The sequence below is a fragment of the Lontra canadensis genome, unplaced genomic scaffold (genome assembly GCF_010015895.1).
Source record: "Lontra canadensis isolate GAN:19392208 unplaced genomic scaffold, GSC_riverotter_1.0 scaffold42, whole genome shotgun sequence".
Lineage (NCBI taxonomy): Eukaryota > Metazoa > Chordata > Mammalia > Carnivora > Mustelidae > Lontra > Lontra canadensis.
The window spans coordinates 11,890,173-11,912,433 of record NW_022631036.1 but is presented as its reverse complement, the minus strand read 5'-3'; the positions used below and the strand labels follow the sequence as shown (position 1 = coordinate 11,912,433).

The 22,261-nt window shown below is 35.8% G+C and overlaps 1 long non-coding RNA gene across 1 annotated transcript in view; it reads left to right on the top strand.

Annotated features, from left to right (window-relative positions):
• Window positions 1-240: 240 nt before the first annotated feature.
• Window positions 241-22,261, top strand: part of LOC116875676 — a 98,945-nt gene continuing 76,924 nt past the window's right edge. Inside the window, exon 1 of the long non-coding RNA XR_004384243.1 lies at window positions 241-350. This is a non-coding gene — a long non-coding RNA (uncharacterized LOC116875676). The remainder of the gene's footprint in view (window positions 351-22,261) is intronic.

Below are 22,261 nucleotides of genomic sequence, written 5' to 3'. Positions count from 1 at the left end.
CAGTGTTTAATAGTTTTCAGAGTACTGGTCCTTCATCTCCTTGGTTAATACCTTATTTTATTCCTAGGTATTTCATTATTTTTGGTGCAATTGCAAATGGGATTGTTGTCTTAATTTCTCTTTCTGCTGCTTCATTATTAGTGTATAGAAATGCAATGGATTTCTGTATATTAGTTTTTTATCCTGTGATTTTACTGAATTTATTTATCTGTTCTTTTTTTTTTTTTCTTTCAGTTTTTTGGCAGAGTCCTTAGTCTTTTGAACTGAAGTGGTGAGAGTTTACACCCTGTCTTGTTCCTGACTATAGAAGAAAAGCTCTCGTTTTCTCCCCACTGAAGATTATATTAGCTGTAAGTTTTTCACGTATGGACTTTATTATGTTAACATATGTTCCATCTATCTTTACTCTGTTGAGGGATTTTTATCAAGAATGGATATTGTATTTTGTCAAGTGCTCTTACTGCAACTGTTGAAATAGTCATATGGTTCTTATCCTTTCTTGTTGATGTGATGTATCATGTTGATGATTTACGAATATTCAGCCACCCTTGTATCACAGGAATTTTAGTATATGTGCTGCCGAAGCGAGCACCTTGTATCGCAGGAATAAATTGCACTCGATTGTGGTAAAGGTATTGATTTGTTTTGTTTTAAATCTATTGTTGGATTTGGTTTGCTAGTATTTTGTTGAGGATTTTTGCATCTGTGTTCATCAGTGATATTAGTAGTGTCTTTATCCGGTTTTTGTATCAGAGTAATGCTGGCCTCATAGGATGAATTGAGAAGCTTTCTTTCCTCTTCTATTTTTTTTGAATAATTGAGAAGAATAGGTACTAACTCTTCTTAAATGTTTGGTAGAATTCACCTGTGAAGAAGTCTGATCCTGGACTTTTGTTTGTTGGAGGTTTTATGTTTTTTATTTTTGTTTTTTATTACTAATTCAATTTCATTGCTAGTAATTGGTCTGTTCATACTTCCTATTTCTTTCTTGTTCAGTTTTGGGAGTTTATATGTTTCTAGTAATTTTTCAATATTTTCTAGGTTGTCCAATTTGTTGGCATGTAATTTTTCATAATATTATGATCTTTTGTATTTCTGTAGTATCAGTTGTTTTTCCTCTTTCATTTCTGATTTTGTTTATTTGAATCTTTATTTTTGGATGAGTCTGGCTGAAGATATATTAATTTTGTTGATTCTTTGAAGGAACCAGTTCCTGCTTTCTTTGATCTGTTCTACTGTTTTTGTTTTTTTTTTCCAGTTTCTGTTTGGGAAAGAAGAGAGAGGCATGATAAATTCAAAGTGTTAAAAGGGGGAAAAAAAATCAGCAACCAAGAATACTCTACCCAGCAAGGCTATCATTCAGATTAGAAGGAGAGATAGAGTTTCCCAGGTAAACAAAAGTTAAAGGAATTCATGACAACTAAACCAGCCCTATGGGAAATGTTAAAGGGAAAAAATTGAGTGGAGAGAAAAAATATAGGCAGGAGTAAGAAAAGTAGAAAGTAGTAGAGCAGTAAAATTAAGTGTATCTGTAAAAACCAGTCAAGGCGGGATACCTGAGTGGCTCAGTTAGTTAAGTGTCCAACTCTTGATTTTGGCTCAGGTCACTATCTTGGGGTTGTGGGATTGAGCCCTATACTGGGCGCCATGCTGAGCATACAGCCTGCTTAAAATTCTCTCTCTGCTCCTCTCTCTCTCTTTCTCTCTTTCTCTCTCTGTCATAAATAAATAAGTAAATAAAACCAATTGTATGTGGACAGGAGTGGTTATTTTCCTTTTGGAATGATGATGAGAAAAATATTTGATGCTACCAGCCATTCGATATATCAGTCAGTTCCCTCCTAGCCAGCCTATACAGTTGTTTTGTTTTGTTTCTCCAAAATAGAAGACTGCATTATTTATCCTACAAGGAAGGAAGAAAATGAGCAAACTATATCAGGGCTCCAATAGCATACATGATTTCATTCTGAAATCCTATAGTTACACTTTGGACAATCTATGGAAAGAATATTTTGGTGGAGCTATGATTTTTAATTGGATAAATTTATATCCTTTATTAGAATGAAATAAAAAAGGGAGGACTTTTGGCCACATTTCTGAGGAAATGTTCAAAAGAAAAGAAATGCTTTTTTTAGTAAAATATTTTTAGGAGAAAGAGACTGAATGGAGGCAAATAGATAATAGAAATAGTTGGGTGAAACATTCAAGCACTGAAATATACCTTAGCATCTACCTAGAGAGTATCTTCTCATTTAAAATATTCTCTACAGGAAAGGGTCAATTTTACATCTCATCAGTTTCAAATGTACTAATCACAAGATGCAATTTTAAGGTGATTATAAACAATTTTATATAAAAACTGGTAATAGCACCTTTTTTGAAGCCATATATTTTTCCCCCCAAAAATTTCATTGACAAGGGATTAGAAACAGATGCAGCTGAAAAGACTGCATATATATTAAAACAATGATTATTTGCCTACATTATTCTTAATGTTCAGGTAATATTTATATTTAAGAATTTTTTACTTTGCTTTAATGTACTTGGATAAATGTTTTTTTGTTTGTTTGTTTGTTTAAGAAAAATTTTCAAACTCTTCCTTCAGTCATATTCAGGAATTTCCTGGACATGTCTTATAACTGATGGTATAAGTTGACAGTCCCATGTCTTACTGAAACTGTGTTTTCCACCAGTGTCCACCACTATTCCATCAGGTGCATGCCTCTGCCAGGTGCTGTTGTTTCTTGGTAGCTTGATAGAAACCATGATGTCATGGTATTGAGCAGGCAGTGGTGTCCTATAGCACAGACTAGGGTGCTGCTTGGCAGTCTCCAGTGGCTCCCACGAGTATGATGGTTTCCTTTATCTTGACCATGACAAAATTGACCCTCAGATCAGGGGAAAAGTGGGGGAGATGTGTTCTCTTTCTCCTTTGTCTTATACTTTTTTAGATGGTCTTAAAGCAGTGTGGCTTGTGCTTCTTTGATTTGCAGGGTTTTTAGTGAATTCACTTTTTAAGTTTTTGTTTTGTGTCCATTTCTAGAATGTGTCTGAGGACTTTCATGGGGTAGAATGCACTACAGTGTTCCCACAAACTTCCCTCTGGCATTTAGAGTCAGCCTTTCTTACAATTTGTTCTCTCCCAGGAGACATTTCTGGTCCCCTACAAAAAAATTCTTGTCAAGTCATCCCTTCAAGTTTACCAGACATTTCCAGATATGTTTCAGACTTATCAGTGGTATAACTTGAGTTGTTTCTCAGGAGACTCCTAGTTCCCTTACAAATAGGCTTCTCTCAAACTTGTCTGAACAACTAAAGTCTGAATTCCCACAGTGGGCACAGCCTAGACTCAAGTTGAGAGTTCCATTATATAATGAACTTAACAAGTAAAAAAAATGTTTTGAGCAGCTTTTTATTTTGAGGGCATTCAACAACTATGTATCAGGTATGTACAATGGGACAAACATAGTGTTCATTGTCAGGTATATAAAGATTCCCAAGTTGCAGTCCTTATCTTCAAGGACTCCGGTATAGTAGATGGATTCATAACTGTAATTCATTGTGATAAGTTATAGCAAGATATGTGAAACACAGTGATAACATTATTACACAGGGGGGATATGCATATGCATACAGAGATGGAGATATGAAGGTTTCTGGAGTGCAGAGGTATGCTTATGGATGGGGAGGGTAGAGAGGAAGAGTTGAAAGTAATGGTGTGGAATGTAGATTGAAAGATGGACATAAGCCAAATATAAATGCTGTGTTCCATGCTGAAAAATTTCAACAATTTAGAATCACTGGAACATTTTTTACATGACAGAGACTTAATCCTATGTGTTTTAGAGAAATGATTTATTGGAGGGGGCATGTATGAATTAGATTATACTTGTTACTTAATAGAATGGAGACAAAGAGATAAATGGAGAGAGAGTATTTCAGCTGTCTAGACAAGAGATTATGAATAATGCACATTGGAGATGGAGAGGATATTTCTATTATTTAAGAGTGTGAATAAACAGGACTCAGTAAGTGGATCTAGGCATTCTGTGAGAAAGAGGTAGTCGTCTCTGAAGATTCCTGAATGATATTCTTTTTTTTTAAATTTAAATTAATTTTTTTCAATGTTCCAAAATTCATTGTTTATGCACATCACCCAGTGCTCCATGTAAGTGACTTCCTTAATACCCACCACCAGGCTCACCCAGCCTCTCACCCCCTCCCCCCTCCAAAACCCTCAGTTTGTTTCTCAGAGTCTGTAGTCTCTCATGGTTTGTCTCCCTCTCCGGTTTCCCCTAACTCACTTCTCTCCATCTCCCAATGTCCTCTGTGTTATTCCTTATGCTCCACAAGTAAGTGAAACCATATGATAATTGACTCTCTCTAACTTATTTCACTCTCTTCCAGTCCTGTCCATGTTGATACAAAAGTTGGGTATTCATCCTTTCTGATGGAGGCATAATTCTCCATTGAATATATGGACCATGTCTTCTTTATCCATTTGTCCGTTGAAGGGCATCTTGGTTCTTTCCACAGTTTGGTGACTGAATGACATTCTTAACACTACTTGAAACAGAGAATGCAGGATAGGAAAAATTTTAGGAAGGAAAAATAATGCATTCTCTGTTATAAAAGACTAGTTAGGGGCGAGAACATGGATAACAAAAGGAGATTAAAATGCAGGGAAAGAAAATGGAAGAGACAGGAAAAGTAAACATGAACAGAGACAGGTAAAAGCAAAAAAAAAATGTAAGGGAAATTCATAAACAGTTGCAGAATGGTATCTAGGTTTATATTTGAGAATTAATTCTGTTTTTAGTTCTTTGTAGTATGACATCTAAAAGCAATGCCATTTTAATTTTGCAACTATAGGCATTGCTGTTGTTGCTATTGTTTTTATTCATGATTACAAGATGAATTTGGTAAATATTTGTTCTCCGATTTAGAGAAAAGTGAAAAATGGTATGGGAAAGGGAGAGAAAAGAAAACAGAGGCCATGTTTTACTGAAGTTATCCTTCAGTAAAATCTATCAACAATGCCAGCTTTTGCAAAGGAATTTGTGTCTTTAGTATTCCAGAAAAATCAACAAATTTTCACTGGATTCATATTTAGTTAAGAGACTGGAAACTGAGGAGCTGGAAAGATGGGATACATCTTATGGCTGTTTTTTAGTTTCTTTCATGGACTGAATAGGTAACCAAAACTAGGAAGACCTGGGTCTTCCTTTGTTCAGGGCATACAAACCTTGTCAAAACTACTTATCTTACTAAAGTAGGTATTATAAAAATGTCGAAGAAAGGTAAAAATTGGATTTTAGCCTCAAAAGATCACTATAAACCAAAAATATTCTCTATGAATATTATTTTATAATTACCAAGGGTAGATATATTTTGAAATATGATTTGTACTAGAATACCCAATAACATCCAATTGATTCTCAGTTCCTGAAACTGTGGCTTCAGATTTGATCAATGCAGAGTAAAGGATCAGTAATTAAACAATAATGATTTTTTTCAAGTGGAGGTAGTTAATATTATTGTAAATTGCTTTGCTGTGAGTAGGCTCAGAATCTTAATGATTTTGTAAATGATTTTGTGAACAAAACCAGGCTTTCAATTACATTATTATTTTAGCTTTAGTATATGGAGTTTAAAGAAAGTCATATAAGCCTATCACAGAAAAGGTGTGTGACAACCTGAGAATTACTTTATTAACTTGCAAGATAGCCTCTTCAGATACATAAGGGCCCTTCGATTATTTTGATCATTCACCTGCCAATTTCCATGAGATGTACACGGGAAGCAGACAGTTGTGTTGTGCAGAAGAATAAAAACAGGAAAGAAATGAGCAAGCCTTCAACCATACTGCTCTTCAACACAGTAAATACTGTGGATTTTTATTCTAGTGGCTTGGAAACAGTAGGGGACCCTATCCTTAGTTAAAGTCACCCATACGTAGATTTTGCTTTCTTCATTTTGTGGCTATCTTGAGATGTTGGCCTGAAATGTGTAGTCTGTGATGCTATGAGAAAGGCCTTAATGGTTCAGGGTGGTCAGTTCGCTCTGGAGGGAAGATTGACTTAATCAGTTAGTGACACACTCTCTTCTCATGCTCTATATGCTCTCTGAAGCTGGTATGGGGAAAATTTAATCACATCTTCAGAATTCAGCACCCCTAAACTCTGCTGACCACCAAGAGTGATGTGGTGAATAATGGGAGAATCAGAGAAAGGTGTGCTCCAGCAGCCAAAAAAGATTACTTCCAGTGGTTTAGACTATTTTTTCAGCCTTATCATCTATGAAGAAATGATGGGGTGCAGTGTGGTAGTTCAGATAGTTTTTATGCACAGATTCCATGCACTTAACAATTCAGACATGATGGCATCTGGTAGGCCATATATTATACATGATTAGTACAGAACTATTTACAGCCAGTTGAAATTTGTTGTGAAGTGTGGAGTTAACCACTAGATGCTTATTTACCACAGTTCTTTTTCTTGAGTGGTGCCATCCAATCAATATGTCAATATGAGTTTTCAAATTTTACTTACTTTGTAATGTAATTTAATGCATAAACGGTACTTGGATACCTCTGGAGGATTTTGTAGAGAATCCTAGAAATCAAATAATTTCACACATAAATACTTAAGTATGTTTCTCTAATACATGATGATTTTTTAAAAAAATGTAACCACAATAATGTTAAAACATTTTATTTCTCAATATTGTTGGATACACAGTTTATGTTCTATTTTCCCTCATTGTCTCAACTATATCCTTTTGTATTTTGTTGGAATCAGGATCTCACATTTGTTCATTTTATCTCTTAAGTTCCTTCTCTTTTTTATTTTCCTTTTACTCTGTAATAGTTTTCTTCTTTCCATTTACTTGTTAAACATATTAGATAATTTGTCCAGTAGAATTTCTCAAGTTTTGAATTTAGCTGATAATTTCTTTTGGTGTCTTTAGTATGTTACTATTTCTATCTGTCCTGTAAATTAGATTATATGTAGATGTTTGATTAATGTTTCATTGTAGATTATAGTGTTCCTTTAAAAATACTGTATTCTTACTGTACCACATGAGGAGGTACATATACTGCTGTTGCTTTTTAATGATGAGACTGATAAATAGGTTCAGTTGGTGTCTGCCTGGTCCCTCCATTATAATTCTCCAAATACCTTTCAGTGGTTTTAGTGGCCATTGGTGATTGTTCCTAAAATCCATGATCTCAATAGGGATTGAATTCTGATATTCATTTGTCTTGCAATTATTTGTTCTGATTCTTATATAAAGAAGATCTTTCCTTAATAACCATTTGATCATCCTGAAATATGATCCATGTTAAAAGCCAGGATAATGACAGATTGTTTCCACTGATATATCAATTATCAGCATAATGAGTTGATGCCCTAGCAACATTTAAAGGTGATCAATTAAGTCTTATTTTTTAGAGTCTATCTTATTTATTGTGTATATCATTATGAACTTATTATATATAAACATATAACATATTTAAAATATATAAAAATATATAAAATGTTTGATATTCTTCAATGTACTGGAGTCATTATTGTTTTTTGGCTGCTCAAATTGTCTCATCTTTGGTCAGTGGGAATGATTGCCTATATTCTTTTAACATGACCCTGGTTTTTATAGTCTCTTTACTTTCAGGTACTAGCAAGATATTATAAGCTTAATTTGACATTTCCTTTTCCAGACCTGAAATCAACTATTTCTCCACATTCTCCTGTTTCTTTAAGTGGGTAATGGTATTTAGAAACCAAAATATGGACACTGAGGTTTTTCATTGCCATTGGATCATCATTCTTTTTAGGCCTTTTTAGTAGACAGAAGTAGGAAATAGAAATATTTTGTAAAGAGAAAAATTAATTATGAGTAAACTAATATTAAGTTCAAATTAATTTATTTAACTTTATTTTTATTATTATATTTTAATTTACCTATTGTTCTTTTGACCAACTTTATAGTGTTTTTAGTTATTTGTCTAGGGCTTAACAATACTTAATTTTTACAGTTGGCTTGGAATCCATATTTTACCACTTCATTTGGAATATAGAAGACTTACTACTTTATAGAACCCTTTATGCTACCAGTGTGTTATATATCTACAAACACTAAACATCAAAACAATGTTATAGTTTTTGCTTTCAAGTATCAACATATTTTAAGGTGTTCAGTAGAAGAAAAAATGGTCTTTTGTATATTTACCCTGAATATTTACCATTTCTGTTGCTTTTTCTTCATTCCTGGGGGGTCCAGATTTCTGTGTGGTATTATTTCCTCTCTGTCTGGAAAGCTTCCATTAGCAATTCTTTTTTTTTTTTTTTTCCTTTAAAGTAGGCTCCATATCCAGTATGGAGCCCAACATGGGCCTTGAATTCATGACCCTGAGATCAAGACCTGAGTTGGAATCGAGAGTGGATGTTCAACAGAGTGATCCACCCAGACATCCCTGTTCCGTTAGCAGTTCTTTAATATCCATCTGTTACAGAGTCCAGCTGATGAGTTCTTAATTATGGTTATTATATTTTTCAGTTCTAAAATTTTCATGTGGTTTTTTTACATTTCCATTTGGTTTTTCTTTATATATTCTATTTCTTTTTGAGACTTTTTATTTTAACATATATTGCAAAGAATATTTGCATTTTCTTGTCCCAGTATACTTTTAAAATAGCCACTTTAAAATATTTGCCAGATAATTCTAGAATCTATGTTAATAGTGTGGATGTTGGTGTCTGTTGATGACCTTTCTCTATATGACTTGAAATTTTTGTAGGTCTTAATATGCTGAGTAGTTTTGGACTGCATCCTGAATATTTTGAACATTGTATTATGAGGTCTTGTTTAATTTTATGTAGAATGTTGATGTTTTTGTTTTAGCAGGCAACCGACCTAGTTAGGTTTAGGCTATAAGCTCCAACATGACTTTTATGGGTGATAATTCCAATGTCAGTTCAATTTTCAAAGCCTTTATAATGCTTTCTAGATCTGCCTTGGTATATGCAATCCAGCAGTCAGTCTGTAATCTGGGCATTGACAAATCTGTTAGTTTCTTTCCCAGCATCACTGGTATGCTAATTAGACCCAGGCATCTTTAATCTCCCTCCAGAACTTTCTGATTTCTGAGACTCCCCCTGTGGTCCTCTGGTCAGAATTTGGAGCTATAGTTACCCGACTTTGTTGTACTCTCTTGATCACTTCTGTGATTGAGTTGGTGTCCTGGTCCAAGAGGTAAGACACACACACACAGAGAAAGAGAGAGAGAGAGAGAGAGAGAGAGAGAGAGAGAGGCTACTGGGTCTTGCCTTGTATTTTTAGAATGGGAGCAACACCTGAGAGGAGGTGTTGCCTTTTTAGCCCTGTGGGTTCTTGTGGCACTTGTGGGTTTCCATAGCTGTTGCTGACTCCCTGCTACAGGATTGCCTCATGACTGGAGTGTTAGAGAAAGAGAAAAAGGAAGAAAAAAACCTCAGGGGATTTCCACATTTCCTTTAGGTGTCAGGAGTGCCCTTTTCTGACCCTAAAATCGGAGCTGGTGGCTTTTCCTGTTTGTCTGGATCATAATGCTCACTTCTGAGTTTCTGGCTGTGGTACATTCAAATGGGGGATGCCAGAGGGGGAAAATGGTAAACTCTACTGATTTAGCAATATTTTAGATTCTGATTAACAACCGCTGTTATTTATAGAGTCTTCAAAAAGGTACTCATGCATTCTGTCCAGGTTTTATAGCATGTATAAAAGTAGAGTATGTATTCAGTGGAAGTAAAAGGATGAAGTATGCTTATTTTATCTCAACTAGAACCTGAGTCTTTAAAATTGTACTTTGTTTTTAATTGTGTAAAATACTATGTGGTTCCAAAGCCAAAACTAGGAACAAAATACATCTAACAGAAGTCAAGCTTTTTTCCTGTTCTTTTTCCTCCCTCCAGAGGTAACCATACTTTAAAGGTTTTTGATTATTTTTCATTTTTTAATATTGAAAAGTAAGCTTCCATATGTGTGTTCCCTCTCACCCTACTTCTTACACAAAATATAACCTGTTACAAATATTCTTCATTATCTTTCTTTTTTTCACCTAATTATATATCTTGCAGTCATGCCACAGGCATTTATAGAGATTTTCCTTATTCCTTTTTAAAAAAAATTTTTATTTAAATTTCTTTTCAGTGTACGAGAATGTATTGTTTATGCACTACACCCAGTGCTTCATGCAATACGTGCCCTCCATAATACCCACTACCAGGCTCACCCAACTTCCCACCCCTGCCCCTTCAAAACCCTCAGATTGTTTTTCAGAGTCCATAGTCTCTCATGGTTCATCTCCCCTTCCAATTTCCCTCAACTCCCTTCTCCTCTCCATCTCCCCATGTCCTCCATGTTATTCCTTATGCTCCAAGTAAGTGAAACCATATGATAATTGCCTCTCTCTGCTTGACTTATTTCACTCAGCATAATCTCTTCCAGTCCTGTCTTACCTGTCTTACCAGTCCTATCATACCCAACTTTTGTATCCAGTCCTGATACAAAAGTTGGGTATTCATCCTTTCTGATGGAGGCATAATACTCCACAGTATATATGGGCCACATCTTCCTTATCCATTCGTCTGTTGAAGGGCATCTTGGTTCTTTCCACAGTTTGGCGACCATGGCCATTGCTGCTGTGAACATTGGGGTACAGATGGCCCTTCTTTTCACTACATCTGTATCTTTGGGGTAAATACTCAGTAGTGCAATTGCAGGGTCATAGGGAAGCTCTATTTTTAATTTCTTAAGGAATCTCCACACTGTTTTCCAAAGTGGCTGCACCACCTTGAATTCTCACCAACAGTATAATAGGGTTCTCCTTTCTCCACATCCTCTCCAACACATTCCTTTTTAAGACTGCATAGTGTGTGTTCCATTGTATGAACTTACATTGGTCTCTTAACTAGTCTCTTATTGGTGGACATATGCATTATTTTTGAGCTTTGATTATTACTAATCAATATAGATTTTAGACCAAATTTTCTTATTCATTTTACTTGGGGATATGGAATATAATGAGAAACCTTCATAGTATTTTTTATAACCTAATTCATTTTGGGTTTCAGATGTAGCTTATAGCCAATGCTGTAAATCTCTTAGTTATAATTCTTAGATTCATTATGCATGCAGTAAGACTAAGATATTTGAATGCTGGGAATTGCTCATAGGCACTGTCTTTAATGGTAGGCCACTTCCTGTAATGATGATTTATGAAAAGCTTGAATTCCTTAAATGTTTCCTACTAGTATTGTTGGAGAGGCAAAACAAAACAAGACAAGAGAAGACAAAACAAAACAAAACAAAACACCTGTCAGTTTTTCAGCATTGAATTTGTAACCAAAAAACAAGAAATAGGGCATTTAAGAGATAAAATACCAGAGGTAATGGTGATGATTAGTAGCAGTGAGGTTGCTCCACAAATGAATATTGGATGGGAAGAAAACTGAGAAAACTGAGACAATGTACAGCAGAGGATGGCAAACTAGAAAACAGAAGGTCTGGAATAAGATAAAGGCAGCCAGCTGCTGCCACAGTACCTTTTCAGAAGTTTTTCATACCACCCCCATGGGCTTATTTCAGTTGGTATCAAAGGAACAGCCCAACATTTGGAATTTTCTACCTATCTATCTCTAGTTTAAATGTAAGCTGATGTGAAAAATAGGTTAATTTTTCTATTGTATCAGTCTGAAGATGTGGATCAGAAGATTTCTCCCTCAACCCCTTTCTTTTATAACAGCAGTACATTTAACATAGGAAATAGTATAATCTGGGATTTTCAGGGGCATATGGTTCATAGTTTTTACATTTAGTATTGCTCTCTTAAGTGGTAGACAAACATATAGAAATAATATTTGAACATGACTCCAGCATAGTTCACATAATGGCATAATTAAGAATGTCATAAGATGTCATGAGAAAGAAGGCCCCTAAGAAATTTGTGATCAGCACAAATTTTTAAATACTAGCAACAGAAGTAGTTGTGGGTCATCTTGACTCCTATAGTAATAGAAGAGATTCAACTGTCAATTTCTGCTGAATTCTAATCCTGATTTTTGAGCAATGTCTATGCCTCCACATTTTGGACTTTAACACTTAAGAGCAATTCTAACCTTAAACTTGATTTTAGACTTTTACAGTTAAGGACAGTTTTAACCATAAACTTGAAATATTTCTGGTAAGATTCTGATTTGAATTAATTATAATGTAGCTTGAGAGCTGACACCTTTAACTGCTTTTCATTTTGGAAGTGTCTAAAGATTCTATTTTGTAGCATGAAGTCATTCAGCCATGTCTGCCTTTAGCTAAAGAAAATAAAATGATAAAAACTTAAGTAGTTTAAGGAAAGCCTAAAATTCCTACTCTGCTCTTAGAGTAGAGAATATTATTGATGCATGTATGGAATCTTGCTTGGATAAATACTGGTAGTACTAATATGCTGACACTGAAATGCCAATATTGTATTTTCTCTTATCACGTAGATATAAAAATTTGTTTTTCTGGAAGTCATTCTCAATTCATCCACTATGGTACCATATTTATATTCTTGGAAAGTCAGTTTATTTTGAAGTGTTGAGAAGTTCAGAGGTGCACATAATTTTCAAGCTGAAGATGGTCAACTTGACATAAATATTAAAATGTGATGATCCTTTGGTGACATCCTTAAATGCCTGGTGTTGGTGAAGGGGTTGGGGAAAAGTGATGGATATTTACTCAGTATTCTCTATATGACAGGTAATCTGTTAAGTGCTTTACATATACATCTTATATAATAGAGCTTTATGGGTAGATATTACTATATTAATTTGTAAATCAGGGAAGTGGAGTTTCAAAAGTCTAAATGACTTAGTTAGGGTCACACAGACCTTAAGTGGTAGGAAAATGTTCGAACTCAGGTCTGTTGACTTGGGCTTCTCCCACCATGCTTCCCCAGATCCCTTACTTACTCAGGTAGGATTAGCTTTGAAAGACCCTGGCCCCCAGTAGGAGTGATAAGATACTTATTAATAGGTGTTGGATATGGGTGTTGTATTAATGTATTTGCAGGTGTACTTGTAGTGTCCATAAATCCCAATTTAGCCAGCATATTTGATGTGTTTATTTAGTTTATGTGGCTGATTGAAATACTCTATTTGCTGAAATAGTCACTATTTTTTCTTAGGGTAAAATACATACATTTAATTTTTCTAGTGAGTTGTTACAGTAGCTAAATATAGACAGGATAACCCTGGTTTATTTCACAAATTGAAATCCCAAAATGTTTTTAATATAAGCAAAAATTGAGAAATTTTAGAACTCTAATCATGGCATCCTTATGACTTTGATTATCCTGTGACAGAAAAAATATGTCTAAGGGTCCCTTGCTAATTGGACATCAGGATGATGGTGGGGGCGGGGGGAGGGCAGTCTTTATATTAGGTGATGAAAGTTGTCCAAGCCTTGGCTAGGTTTAAATAAGACGAAGTAGAGGGTCACATGATTTATAGATACTAACTCTTCCCATATCTGGAACTCTGCCATCTCCAATAGCAAATAGAGCTTCAAAGCTTAGAGCTTTGAAGCTTTAGAAAGTCAGGCAGGTGTTACTACTATGTTGGGTTTTTCTGAGCTTGTTTTAATGTGCCTTAAGTGTAAGAATAACTGTGGATGCCAAGGAAGTCCGGGTAGCTAAAATTTATATTAAAAGAATTAATTTTCTTATACCTTCTCATTTTGAATCAAGGATGAAGCATCAAAAGTCCGTAAGACCTACGAGTGCAAGGAAAAGTCTGAAAGAAGATTTTTTATTTTGCCCATTGCATTCCAAAATATAGGTATCTGTCTTCTTTTAAGCACCTGGATGTGTGGAACTTAATGTAACTGACCTCATGCATGTTGTGAAGAAAATTAAAAACCCTATCTCATGCTGGGGGCTGTAAGTTTTCATCAACAACTTGGAGTTGGCCTGAAGTTCAGCTCTTACCACCTGAAAACAGATCTATTTATTTCCTAAAATGCTACTCAGAACACTAGTCCTATAAGATGTTTGTAGAAAAAAAAAATTCCATAGTTAAATTAAAGTTTAGGAAATACCATATGATATATCTACCTATTAGATATTTTAAAAAAGATTTTTATTTATTTATTAGAGAGAGACCAGAAAGGGAGACCAAGTGTGAGTTGGGAGGGAGGGACAGAGAGAAGCAAACCCTTCACTGAGCAGGGAGCCCCCTGAGGGGCTAGATCCCAGGACCCTGGAATCACAACCTGAGTTGAAGGCACATGCTTTGCTGATTGAGCCATCTAGGTGTCCCTACCTATTAGATAATTGTAACACACATTAGTGTATTAAATAAGGTTTCTGAGAATTCAAATAGTAAATGAGAAACAAAAGCAACAAAAACTGTTAACTTTTCTTAATAGTCATTTTAATGGGAATCTCCTCCTATCAAGGGGTCACAGAACTAATGATTAAGGCAGGGTGTTTTTGGTGTAAGGACAGGCAAATAGACCACTGGAATAGAATAGAGTCCAGTAATAGACCCTCATTGTAATTTATAACAAAGATGACACTGCAGTACAGTGGACAAAGTATGATCTTTTCAATAAAAGGTACTGGGTCAATTAGACATCTGTAGGAAGAAAAAAAAATGAAACTTCCTTCACATTTACATATGAAAGGTAAAACAATTTGGCTTTTTGGGGAAAAGGTAGGAGGTTATCGTCATAACATGAAGGAAAATTTTCTTAACAGGACACATAAAGGAAAAAGAATGGTAAAATATCCACATCTAAAGTAAGGACTCTCTGTTCATGAAAGGACACTATTAAGAAACTAAAGAGGAGAGGCAGAGAGCAGGACAAGATAATTGTGCTGTATGTATCTGACAAAAGACTTAGGTGTAAAGTATGTATAAAACTGCTACAAGTCCCTATCAAAAACCCAGAATTGAATAGAAAAAAAGTGGACAAATGATTTGAACAATCATGTCAGAGGAGAGGATATTTAAGTGACTATTAGACATGAAAATGTGCTCAAATTCATTAGTCATCAGGAAAATATAAATTAAAACCACAGTGTGATTACAAAGGAGTGGCTAAAATAAAAGCAGAAAATGCCAAGTGTGTCAAGGATATAGAGTGGGGGCAGTGCTCATCCTCTGGTGCGAGTGTAAAATTCATATTACCACTTGGGAAAACTGCTTGGCAGTAATTACTAAAGCTGAATACATGCTTATCTTATGACCCAGCATTTCCAGCCCTAGCTTATACATTCAACAAAAATTCATACATATGCTCACCAAAAGACAGGCACTATACAACGTTTGTAGCAGCATTATTTGTAAGGGTCCCTAAACTGGGAACGTCTCAAATGTTTCTTAACAGTAGAATGAATAACGTGTGATAAGTTCATACAATGGACTATAATGCAGCAATGAGAATAAATAAACTATAAATACAGAATAACATGAAGAAATTTCACTATTACAATTTTGAGGTATAACAGGCAGACACAAAAGAGTACATGCTACATGATTCCATTTATATAAAGTTTTTAAACAGACAAACTAATCTATGCTGTTAGATAATACAACCGTGGTTACTAAGGAAAGGGCCTCAAAGAGGCTTCAGGGTGCTAATAATATTTTGGTCTGGGTGTTGGTTTTACTTTGTGAAAATTCATTGAACAATATATTTATTATTTGTGTGTTTTCTTGAATGGTTGACATACTAAAATAAAATGTATGCTAAAAAAGGCAGACCTGTAAAACAAAAAATTACTAAATAAAACATTCTTAGATCTGGGCTTCCAAGGAACACACTTTGGGAAATGCTGACCTGGTCTACATTGCTATTGATAGGTATTGTTCTTGTCATATTTTTTTAATTGAAATAAGGCCAGATGAAATAATATTCAAGGGAAGACATAAATGGTCATTTTCCCCAATTAATGTACAAATTTGTCATTATTTATGTATTGAAGATAGTGAAGCACTGTTAGTGGTAAATGATTAAAAAAATCATTTAATGAACATTTGAAAAGTAATGAAGGAAATAGATGCATTTTATTTTATTTTATTTTTTTTAAGATTTTATTTTTATTTATTTTACAGAGAGATCACAAGCAGGCAGAGAGGCAGGCAGAGAGAGAGAGAGGAGGAAGCAGGCTCCCTGCTGAGCAGAGAGCCCGATGCGGGGCTCCATCCTAGGACTCTGAGATCATGACCTGAGCCAAAGGCAGCGGCCCAACCCACTGAGCCACCCAGGCGCCCTAATAGATGCATTTTAATTATATAAATATTAAAACAAGATCAAACAGATTACTCTTTAGTTTGAAGCAATAGAAAATTTAAACTTTCAGTAACTTCACAAGAAATATATAAAAAGTATTCTATAGCAAACAGCAATTTTGTGGATTTTTATAATTAAATTATTTTCATACTTTATGTTTCCATTTATCATTGACATGTAAGAGTTAATTTGCACTCATATTTTTATACAACATTGTCCTTTTCCCCCAGTTCTTTAATATGTGTTTTACCATTTCAGAGACATTTTTTGATGACAGAGTGTGTGCCTGGATCTTTGTGTAAATGCTTTTCTCTTACGCTAATTAAATAATTAAATCACTTGCTCTGGAATGTTGAAATGCCAAATGTCCAGTTTCTCTGCTTCCGCAGACTTCATATTCTGACAGCCAACAATTGCTCTAAGTGTTTGACATTCAGAAATTGGAGAGAATAGGTCAGGACTGTGGTGAGTTGGTCTGCATTTTAAGTAAGCTGTGAGTGAAGAGAGAGGAAGGAGATGTGTCCAATGGTAATTTCTCTTACTTTCTGTGATTGTCTTAAGATTTTTGTTTGTTTTTCAAGAGGAAATAAAAACTAAACTGGTTGTTCTTAACCCAATTTTACTTTTTTTGTAGTAATCCCTTTGGAAAATTATAGGAATCTAAAAGTCTGGTTATTCAAAAATTATATATCATATTTATAGTCAAATGAGATATTGCTATGATGCAAGTTTTCAGAGAATTTGGATCGTTGAGAATGACACTGAATTTCTTTTGTGGCAACAACTTTATAATATTCATACTTAGATTTGTTTTTATATAGTAGACTTTGAAAATGTCTAATATTTATAGTTAGTCCTTTTCACTCAGGTTTAAAAGAGAAGGATTCCTTAGAATATTCAAATTATTAATCCAATCACAAATATTATATTAGCCAATCATTTTAATTTTCTCTTCAATAGAAATGTTTGCCTTTTATTTTGATGAGTGTATTTGCTAATGTTATACCATATGTATTTTCTTCTCTTTACCTGCTGTCAAAAAGGCAAATGATGCCAATAAAATGGCCAAAAGGTAGAGAAGGAAAGAGGAGCAGCAGTAGTAGTTGTGACAGCAGCAAGGGATTAGGCACAATTAGCAACTTCAGTCATTTCTATCTAAATAACCAAGTCATAGGTTAAATCTCATATAGGGACCTCCACAGGAAATTACACTTGTGTTGCTGTACTGAAATTTTAAGGTCATAAATATTATTAAAGATGGGGGAATTTCTATTCCATGTCATTGACTTCCTGAGCCAGCAGCCGGTAACTGGTGGAGTCCTAGTCTGTGCTGACAACTTCCTGCACACACATGAGAATGGTTGTGGAGTGACTACAGAGTGATGTCCATGAGCTGGTACCATCCAGGGTGCTTAATGGTGCCAAATTTGGGGTATCCTGACAATGTGCAATGGAGGAGAGATGTCTAGGGCTTTTAGGAGGGATATTGTTCAGGCCTCAAGGACTGTGATTCTGAACAATTCCATAGTACATTTAGATCTTGATATCAGAATTTTATTGTGGAATGTCTGTTATGCTTTTGTATGTATTTGTAACTCTGTTAAAACCATTGTCTTATGAATATATTTTTTAAAAGGGATTGTGTTCACTTGTTCCCAAGCAAGCATGTTTGCCATTTTCATAAAGAGGATTCATAAGGGAGCCCTCTAAGCACTGTTATTTATGAATGATTTGAGTAGAACCTGTGGGAATATTACAATCAAAATTCTGATGTGTGGAATGAGAAAAGTCAGTTAAGTAATTTTTCTTAAGAAACTTTTTTTTAAACGATTTTTTTTTTAATATTTTATTTATTTATTTGACAGAGAGAGACCACAAGCAGGCAGACAGGCAAGCAAAGAGAGAGAGGGAAGCAGGCTCCCTGCTGAACAGAGAGCCTGATGCGGGGCTCGATCCCAGGACCCTGAGATCATGACCTGAGCTGAAGGCAGAGGCTTAACACACTGACCCACCCAGGCACCCCAAGAAACTCTTTTAATGGGGATATCCCTTCTAGCTGGATGTTTGTCACATTATTTTTTTTTAAGATTTTATTTATTCATTTGAAACAGAGAGATGCAGAGTGAGAGAGCATGAGCAGAGGGAAGGCAGAGACAGAGGGACAAGTAGACTCCCTGCTGAGATGGGAGCCCCATGTGGGGCTCGATCGCAGGACCCTGGGATCATGACCTGAGTTGAAGACAGATGCTTAACCATCTGAGCCACCCAGGTGCCCCATGTCTCATAATTTTAATCTATTTGGTAATCTCAAAAGCACAGAGGTTCAAGACTCTGAATCAGTGCAAACAATATAATAAACCCTTTATAATTAAATATTTTTTAAAAACTATTGTATAAGTTTTCACATTTCAAATTTTTTCTTGGTATTTTGGTAAACATTACACACTGACAATATTGTCAGGCTAGTGTATAATATGAACTGGCTCGTTATCAACATTATTTTATTGCTAAAGATAGATAGATGTTAATATGATATTACAGACAGCCTTGCCTATGTTACAGTCAACCTGTAGTTGATCATGGCGGGAGTATTTACACCATGGAATTGCAAATGTCACAAATCAGGCCTCCTACCTCCCACCATGTTAAAAAAACCATGTTATTGTTTAACATTCATCGGTACACATTGGGTATAATAGAGCATGGCTTTGAAGTTGGCTAGATCTAGGATAAAATTCTACTTCTCCCTCTCTCTCATTCTGGCAAATTATTAAACTTTCTTAATTTCCCATTTTCTTACTACAATAAAAGGAGTATTGTGAAAATCAATTTAGTTAATGCACAAAGCACTTGGCACAGGCTTTTAATATAGTTTTGAATCCTTTCTCCACTCTCCTGGTAAGATTGGTCCCAGAATCTGGGGTGAGAATGAAGTAAAATGAAGGTCAAGATTCTGCAACTGTGGATAGAGAAGAAGGCCAGAAGCTGGGCACTAGGAAGGACATTCTGTGTTAGGGATAGCATATCTGAAATAGTTACTCTCAAGATCTGTCCAGCGGAAGTGAAGAAAAAAATCCCGGAAAGTAGAAGCCCTTATACAGCATTATAATACCTCTGCAGAGGCAGGGCTAGCCCTAAGTCTTTCTATTTTAGAGAACCGTGCTGAGCTGGAGTAACAAGCCTAAGCCTGGAGAGTGGGAAACCCCTGGGTGTGCGGACTGAGACCTGGATGAGGAATTAGAGTAATTGAGCCTGCAGTCTTCCAGCAGGGACTGCACTTGGTCCTGAACAAGGCAACTTCTCCTCCAATTTCATGATTTTAGGCCGTAGAGAAGTGGATGGAGCCTGAAAAATACACGGTCCCAGATTTGGTAGGAGAGAAATTAGGACAGTTTCCACACACATAACGTCAGAACAAATGTGGTCTTGAAAGAGCTTCCCACATTAAGCAAAATCAAAATAAAACAAACAAAGAATTGTAACTATGGCAAATCACCCAAACAAGCATACAAAAATCTCTATATACATAGCAAGAGGAAAGAGGAAACCACAGAAAGGCCACAAAAACAAAGAAGGACACAGTCTAAAAGAAAATGTTACTCAGGGAAGCACATTCCTGTTGATTTGCTTGGTAGAGAAACTTACTGAAAACATGAATTTATTACGAGCAGGGCTCAAAGATAAGATAATTAAAGAACAGAATGGGATGAAAAGAGAGATTGCTGAAATAAGAATATAGATTGAGATCCAAACCAACACTATTGCAGCTCTAATAAATACAAAGATTTCTTGAAAAAGTGTTCATATTTTTTTTTAAAGATTTTATTTATTTATTTGACAGAGAGAGAGAGATCACAAGTAGGCAGAGAGAGGAGGAAGCAGGCTCCCCGCTGAGCAGAGAGCCCTTGGCAAGGCTCAATCCCAGGACCCTGGGATCATGACCCAAGCTGAAGGCAGAGGCTTAACCCACTGAGCCACCCAGGCACCCCAAAAGTGTTTGTATTTTTTATTTCAAATTTTTCCTTCCAAAGAGGAGGCTGATTCTATAGTCACATAATCATTTTCGTTTGCTTTTACAAAGACTTGAACCAAATGGAAAAGATGAAAGTATAGCTCTTCATTGAAGTGACTCCTAACTGCCAGTGACCTCTAGAATGTATTTTTCAGTGCAGCAATGAAATTGTTTTATAAATCCCCCTGGTTTTATAAAATAAAATAGTCGTTCTGGGATTAGTGCAGCTTGGAAAAAATTCTCATCTTCCTCAAATTTTGGTTAACAGTGTGTAACAGGATGGTGAATGGGACTTTTTTTATTTGGGAATTTTTGCTGAAACTCCTCAATGGAAAGCAAATGAGGGTTTCCATATTCTACAGAGAGCCATCACTAAACCCTGAGTTCTGTCCTTTGTATTCTGTTCAGAGATAACATGGACTAAAAAACAATTTTTTTAAAGATCAAAAAATAATTTTAAAACAAATTGCATGAAATCACATAAAATAGATGAAGGATGTCAAAAGGTACAAACTTTCAGTTTTAAAGTAAATAAATCATGGGGATGTAATGCACAGCATGGTGACTCTAGTTAGTAATACTGCATTGCGAATGTGAAAGTTGCTAAAAGAGTAGATCTTAAAAGTTCTTATCATAAGAAAAAATGTTTTTAAAAAAAATATTGAGAGAAAGAGAGGGAGAGAGAGAGAGAGAGAGAGAGCAAGCATGAGCAAGCAGGGGGAGAGGTAGAGGGAGCTAACGAATCCTGACGCAGACTGACCAAGAGCACAGAGCCCAACCAACTGGGGGTGGGGGTGGGGGTGGGGGGCGGTGGGCACTAGATCCCTAGGACCTGAGATCATGACCTGAGCAGAAATCAAGAGTCGGCAGCTTAAGTGACTGAACCACCCAGTTGCCCCAGGAAAAAAGTTTTTTTTTTAACTGTATGGTGATGCATGTTAACTAGACTAATTGTGGTGATCATTTCACAATATATACAAATATTGAATTATTATGTTGTACACCTGAAACTGACAAAACGTTATATGCTAATTATACCTCAATAAAAAAAGAAAAGCAAATCCCATGAAAAGAGACAGCTGAATTGGCCCTGCTGCTCCAGCCATCACCCCCAGTAGAGATCAGCAAAAGTTTTGGGCTTCAAGGATATTCAGCTGTGCTTTTGAGTTCTTGATCAAGCAAGGAGTACTGTAGCTTCTCACTCATGATAGCAATCCCCTCACACACTGAGAAAGTGGTGTTAAATACCTCACAGGAATTGGGGGTGCTTGGAAGAAGATGACAGTGGTATCTCAACCCTGGATTAGATGTCTGTTCCTGTGGCAGCCTTGCAGATCTGCTCACAGTTATGTAAGCAGTGGTGAGGCAGACTGAAAGCAACTACTAGGAGGAAGGGAGTAGCAGGTGAGGAGCTTGTGCCCGCATTGTTGAGGACATGAAGGGGTGGAATTTTATTAATTGGGCTGCTGATGCAAAGGAAACACTGTGCTTGATTGCCGGTGATGGCATCTGAGGCAGGGTTGGAAGCACGGACTCAGAGCCAACATTCCACATCAGAAGGTTACGCAGTGGGGAGGTAGCCTCAGAGACACCAATAGAATTTACCTGTGCTCTCCTTATAACTAAAGCAAGTAATTCAGCGCCCACCACAGAGGATGTTGTTGGTTCAGAGGAGACTGCAGTTGCCTGGGGTAGGTAACAATGTTTTGGGCATTTTTCTCCAGGCTCTAGTTTCTGCTTCAAAAAAGCAAAAGCTAAAACAGAAAAGGGAAGGAGGAAACTACAAGGAGGCTGAGTTAGGAGAGGGGAGTGTTTATTGAACTCTTAAATTTGGGCAGGTTTGAAACTTAGAGCTTCTGGCTCAGATTTTTTTAAGAGGTAAGAAAAGGAGGTTTAAAGAGTGGCTTTTATTTTATTTTTTAAAGATTTTAT